The sequence below is a fragment of the Arvicanthis niloticus genome, chromosome 4, assembly GCF_011762505.2.
Source record: "Arvicanthis niloticus isolate mArvNil1 chromosome 4, mArvNil1.pat.X, whole genome shotgun sequence".
Classification (NCBI taxonomy): Eukaryota; Metazoa; Chordata; class Mammalia; order Rodentia; family Muridae; genus Arvicanthis; species Arvicanthis niloticus.
Genome location: NC_047661.1, coordinates 99,471,888 through 99,477,562, shown reverse-complemented (window position 1 = coordinate 99,477,562; position 5,675 = coordinate 99,471,888). Strand labels below are relative to the sequence as shown.

Genomic DNA, 5,675 nt, shown 5'->3' with positions numbered 1-5,675 from the left:
ATCTTCTGAGATCTTCTTCGATTTCTTTCTTCAGAGACTTGAAGTTCTTGTCATACAGATCTTTCACTTGCTTAGTTAGATTCACTCCAAGATATTTTATATTGTTTGTGGCTATTGTGAAGGGTGTCATTTCCCTAATTTCTTTCTCAACCTGTTTATCTTTTGAGTATAGGAAGGCTACTGATTTGTTTGAGTTGATTTTATATCCAGCCACTTTACTGAAGTTGTTTATCAGGTTTAGGAGTTCTCTGGTGGAAGTTTTAGGGTCGCTTAAGTATACTATCATATCATCTGCAAATAGTGAAATTTTGACTTCTTCCTTTCCTATTTGTATCCCTTTGACTTCCTTTTGTTGTCTAATTGCTCTAGCTAGGACTTCCAGTACTATATTGAATAGGTAGGGTGAGAGTGGGCAGCCTTGTCTGGTCCCTGATCTTAGTGGGATTGCTTCAAGTTTCTCTCCATTTAGTTTGATGTTGGCTACTGGCTTGCTGCATATTGCTTTTACTATGTTTAGGTATGGACCTTGAATTCCTAATCTTTCCAAGACTTTTAACATGAAGGGATGTTGTATTTTGTCAAATGCTTTCTCAGCATCTAGTGAGATGATCATGTGGTTTTTTTCTTTGAGTTTATTTATGTAGTGGATTACATTGATGGATTTCTGAATATTGAACCATCCCTGCATTCCTGGGATAAAGCCTACTTGATCATGATGGATGATTGCTTTGATGTGTTGTTGGATTCGGTTTTCGAGAATTTTATTGAGTATTTTTGCATTGATATTCATAAGAGAGATTGGTCTGTAGTTCTCCTTCTTTGTTGGGTCTTTGTGAGGCTTAGGTATGAGCGTAATTGTAGCTTCATAGAACAAATTGGCTATTTTTCCTTCTGTTTCTATTCTAAGATACTGCCCGAGTTAGAGCACCTGGGATCCCCGCTTCCTCTGGGTTCTTGGAGGTTGGGGGCAGAGCTGCCACCCAAGATCTGCTCAGTGCTCTGGCCCAGACTGGAAGGAACCAGTGTTCCGGGCCGGAAGTGACCTAGAGTGTGTTTAAAGGACTTGAGGAATGTGTTTTACGACAGCATAGGTTGCCTCCAAAATCTAAAGAGACATGGGTGGTGTGTGTGTGTGTGTGTGTGTGTGTGTGAGAGAGAGAGAGAGAGAGAGAGAGAGAGAGAGAGAGAGAGGGAGGGAGGAGATTTTGGGTGCAACATCTTTAGAGAAGATATATTAACACGTTTTGACCAGCATGCCTATAAGTATGGCTCGTCTAGCAGACCCCTAATTTCTCTCAGAACTCATCTTCTATCTTTAGTGCACATATGTTTTATTAAGGCATTTAGGGTGCTGTTTCTTCTAGCTCAACAAGTACACTTAGTATCATGTGACCAATGCCACGAACCGGTGTGACTTCTCGGCAGATGCTAGGATAATTTCCATCTATAAAATCTACATGCTAGAATAATTATTTCTCTGTGAATGGTATTATGATAGAAAACAGAGCTGATATAGCTCTGATACAAGACCATGCTGGGATGCTATGCTCCCTGGAGTAGATGGACATTACTTCTGATCACACTTGATAATGGGAAAATAAATTCCTTAGGTCAATATCTGCATACCAGGTTCTAGACTAAAGATGACCTAGTCCTAGTGCGTTTTCATTGTTAACGTGGCAAAACTTAACTGGAGTTACCTGGGAAGAAAGAGGCCATTCTCCATGGTTCCTGCCTCCAGGTTCTTGCCTTGAGATCCTGTCCTGACTTCCTTCAGTGATGGACAATAGTCCTGAAAGCACCTGAAAGTATAAGCCGAAATAAACACTTTCCTCACCCAAGTTGCTTTTTGTAATGCTGTTTATCATGGCACCAGGAAGCAAACTGCAACAGAAGTCGCCCCCTTCAGGTGTGTAAAAATCTACCTTCATTCTTCAAGAGCAGCCTTGCTTTCTGTCACCCTTCCAGTGAAAAATATAAATGGAAATATTTAGTTATTAGTAAATTTTTATTCAGGGGAGTCTCATTTCCTTAGAGCAGGACAGAGCAGATGTTTGTGCTAGCAGATTCTGTATGGGATTCACTCCTATCTCTTTGCCTTAAGTTCCTACTCCTTCTCTGTCAAAGCTTTAACATAGGACTAAGAACCTAAGGTTGTTATGCATTTAGCTCACACTGAAACCCCACAGTCTGTATAATCGGGCTCTCTGTTTAATCACATTTTTCTCTGTACCTACAGGATCTAAGAACTCCTTTAAAAACGACAACACACAGGGGGTGGAGAGATGGCTCAGCTGATAAAGGACTTGCCTAACACGCTTGGTTTATTTCTCATCATTCCACAAAAATGGCACAGAGCATAATTGTAGTGCTGGGGAAGCAGAAACAGACAGATCCCTGGGGCTGACTGGCCAAAGCAGAGGTTCAGTGAGGGATCTTGTCTTAGAAAATAAGGGTGGATAGCAACGGTGGAATACACTAATGTTGATCTCTGGCCTACACTCTCGCTCGCGCGCGCGCGCGCGCGCATACACACACACACACACACACACACACACACACACACACACACACTCACTCACACCTTTCTCATGTTTCAGAAATGCTCTAAGTTCGGATTCAATGCTTTTATGTTGTGCTTTTCTTTCTGTATGCCCTCGGTTTTTTTTTTTTTTTAAAGACCAGGTCATTCTAAGTCATGTGACTTGGTACTTAACCTTGTTGCCATAATCACCAAATCCCATCACCTTCTTCTAGGATGCTTCATCTGCATTCCATCTCATACTCATGAGTAATCTCAGACCCAGTCTTCCAGCTAGCAAGAAAGCTGTCCCTGGGTTTTTCCCCCTCCATCCCCCCCCCCCCCCCGCCCCCAAGCCAATCCACTCTGCTCCCTTTTAAATTGTTAGGTTAGGTTAGTCAGGAGCCTTAGAGGAAAGAGATGAAACCCAAAGAGGTAATTAAAGTAAGTTGAACGAAAGTAGGGTTTATATTAATGCAATAGAGAAACTTGCAAAGAAAGACTGTAGAGGATCATGGAGCCAGCCACAGAAGGAGTCCATATCCAAGCAGAAGAGAAGCAGCGAGAGAAGACTGACTCAAACCAGTACAAGAGGTTGTGCTAGGGAGGGCTTCCTGGAATTAGAATGTGGCCTTTGATCTAGGAATTGGTAAGTTGTCACTGAACTGAGGTGTAACCAGGAGAACTTGTCAGTCAGGCCTTCTCTGCACTCGAGTTTTCCAGGATTGGGTCAGAGCTTCTCATTGGCCAAGTCAAACTGGAAACCCAGTTATCACCAGTGATAAAAGTCAAGCTACAGCCATGGATCGGAGTGGAAAAGAGGGAGAATGGATCTGAAAAGGCAAATAAAGACTAGACAGCCTCACCTCTTTGTCTCTCCCACTGCTGTCTCTTCTGCCCTGAATAAAACTTTATTTCTCTAAAATAGACACTTAAAGCCCATTAGGAACTCCTAAACTTCCTAGTGTTTGCTACAGGTTGTCAGTTCCACAACTTCAGTCCTGATCATCGACTGCTAGCCTATCTTGAAAGACAGGAGCTAGCTCCTAGTTACCCCCTAGGCAAAACTAGGTGATGTGGTGTTGAGCATGACAACTTGTTAGGCTGATGCTGAGGGCTGAGATCCTATCTGGGAATCAAACAGAAGGTAAAGAAGACCGGCTTACTCCAGCAGTGACTACACAGGCAGGCAGCTTCACGCTCCTGCAGGAACTTTTCAATCAGAGAGTGCTGTGCGTCTCTGCCAAGTACTGACTTAAAACTGTTAAGAGAAAAAGAAGCTAGATCCTTGTGGAGCTTAGGTAGATGTGAGGAAACAGAAGTCAGATAAATTCATTCAAGGGATTTACTAACTATTACAGTGAAACACACTGTACAGAAGGATGTTTAATAGTGAACTTTAACAGGAGACCCTAGTGGTTCAGACTAGTTGGGGAAAACTCACTGAGCTGAACTTATCTCCAGATCTTTAGTCGGTGTGTGAGAGTCACCAAGCCTTGCGGGCACCACTCCTTTGAGGTGAAAGAGTTTTGCCTAACTCTATTAGAGGAGAGCCTGCCAGGTATCAGGCCTGGGCAGGACAGAACCATTCAAAAGGCAGCCATGCAGAGGAGCCAGGATCTGTTTCTGTAGGGGTGTGTGGTTGCCTGAGGCAGCCTCCATTTTTACTCTATCTGTTGGTTGCTGGGATTTGTGTGTGTGTTTGTGCGACAATGACAGACTGAGACGGAAAGAGAAAACGTTTACTTGCGATTCCACTGGTTTTGTTTGTGTTTTTGTGTGTGTGTGTGTGTGCCAAACTGGTTTCACTGGAGATTCTTTTCACATACAATCTTGGTGCTTTGGGCAGCATATGGGCAGTCACTAGTGGTATGCAAGAACTTTAAAACTCCCTTCTTGTGTGGACTGTCAAAATAAAAAGGCACTATACAATCGAATGACCTCTTCGTCTGATGTTCTAACAGGGAAAGCTGAGTGTGTCGTTTGCAGTCCACATTGGCTGCACTGCTTACTCACCGTTCACAAGCCGACTCGGACTTTCAGGAAGAAAAGTGAAAACAGCAGAATGGATGATTTGAAAACCCCAATCTTCTAGAAAAGGAACCACTGCTTTCTTGAGGGTTATCATCTCTGGGATGTCACTGCAAAGCCCTGGCTGCCTGACACATGAGCAAAACTAGTTGTAGGGAGTCAGGTCTGGGCTGGATTCTGGTTTTATGGGAGTTAAGTAGATTTTATGGTATAGGTGGAAGAGGACAGAAAAATTAGGAAAATTTTCATACCAACCAGGCATTGTGTGCCAAGGTGTGTCAACCTCAGGGGTTGGCTCCTTTCTGGGAGCCAAGAGGGAAGTCTCCAAAAACTAGGAGGAAGAGGTGTTTTCTCTACACCGAGCCAGCTCTGGTGACATTTTGTGAGTAACATCTGTTCCTCCCTCCATAAAACAATGAAGCGCTCTGCAGGTGAACAGGATAGGTTACAAAAGTAAAGCAAAATAATGAAAATTTTGCAAAACTTTATGAAAAATAGTATTTCAAACTGTTCAGTTCCCAGGAGCATGGCTATGGAAAACGTACACACTTTCCTTGCCATCTTTGGCCTTCTTTGCCTGGTCTGTTTTGACATCCCAGTTGCTTGCAGGGTTACCTGAATCCTTGCCAACATCAACTTTCCCTTTTGCCCAATAGATACCCTCTCTCCCTTCTTTGCAGGGCCTTTTATGGGCTTGGGAGAAGACTGGTTAGCTGACAACCTTGCAGGTTGCTGTGCCTCTTCTTCTCTTTGGCTTTACGGCCTTTAGCATACCCTTCAACCCTCCTTCTGGGCATGACGGCAGAACTGGGGAGGGAAGGTGAGCTCGGGCACACAGAACCACTCACATTTGGTTCTCAATTTCTTTTTCTTCCTTATTTGTTTTTTATTTGTTTCTTATTTTGTTCCAACTTTTAAGCCAGTTTTAGCCAGTCAGAGCAGGTCTCAAGAAGGAAGAGTGTTGGCTCATGTCAGTAATCCTGCTACATGGGAGGTAAAGGCAGGAGGAGCACTGTGAGTTGAGGCCAGGCTGAGACAGACACTTAGCATTTCCAGGTTGGCTTGGGCTATGGAATGAGACACTGTATCAAAACTGCACGTGGATCTGAAGTGCTCCAGACAC

At 43.5% G+C, this 5,675-nt stretch overlaps 1 pseudogene; it reads right to left on the bottom strand.

Moving 5' to 3' along the window:
* Positions 1–5,063: 5,063 nt before the first annotated feature.
* On the bottom strand, positions 5,064–5,349 carry LOC117707425 (non-histone chromosomal protein HMG-17 pseudogene; annotated as a pseudogene).
* Positions 5,350–5,675: the final 326 nt, after the last annotated feature.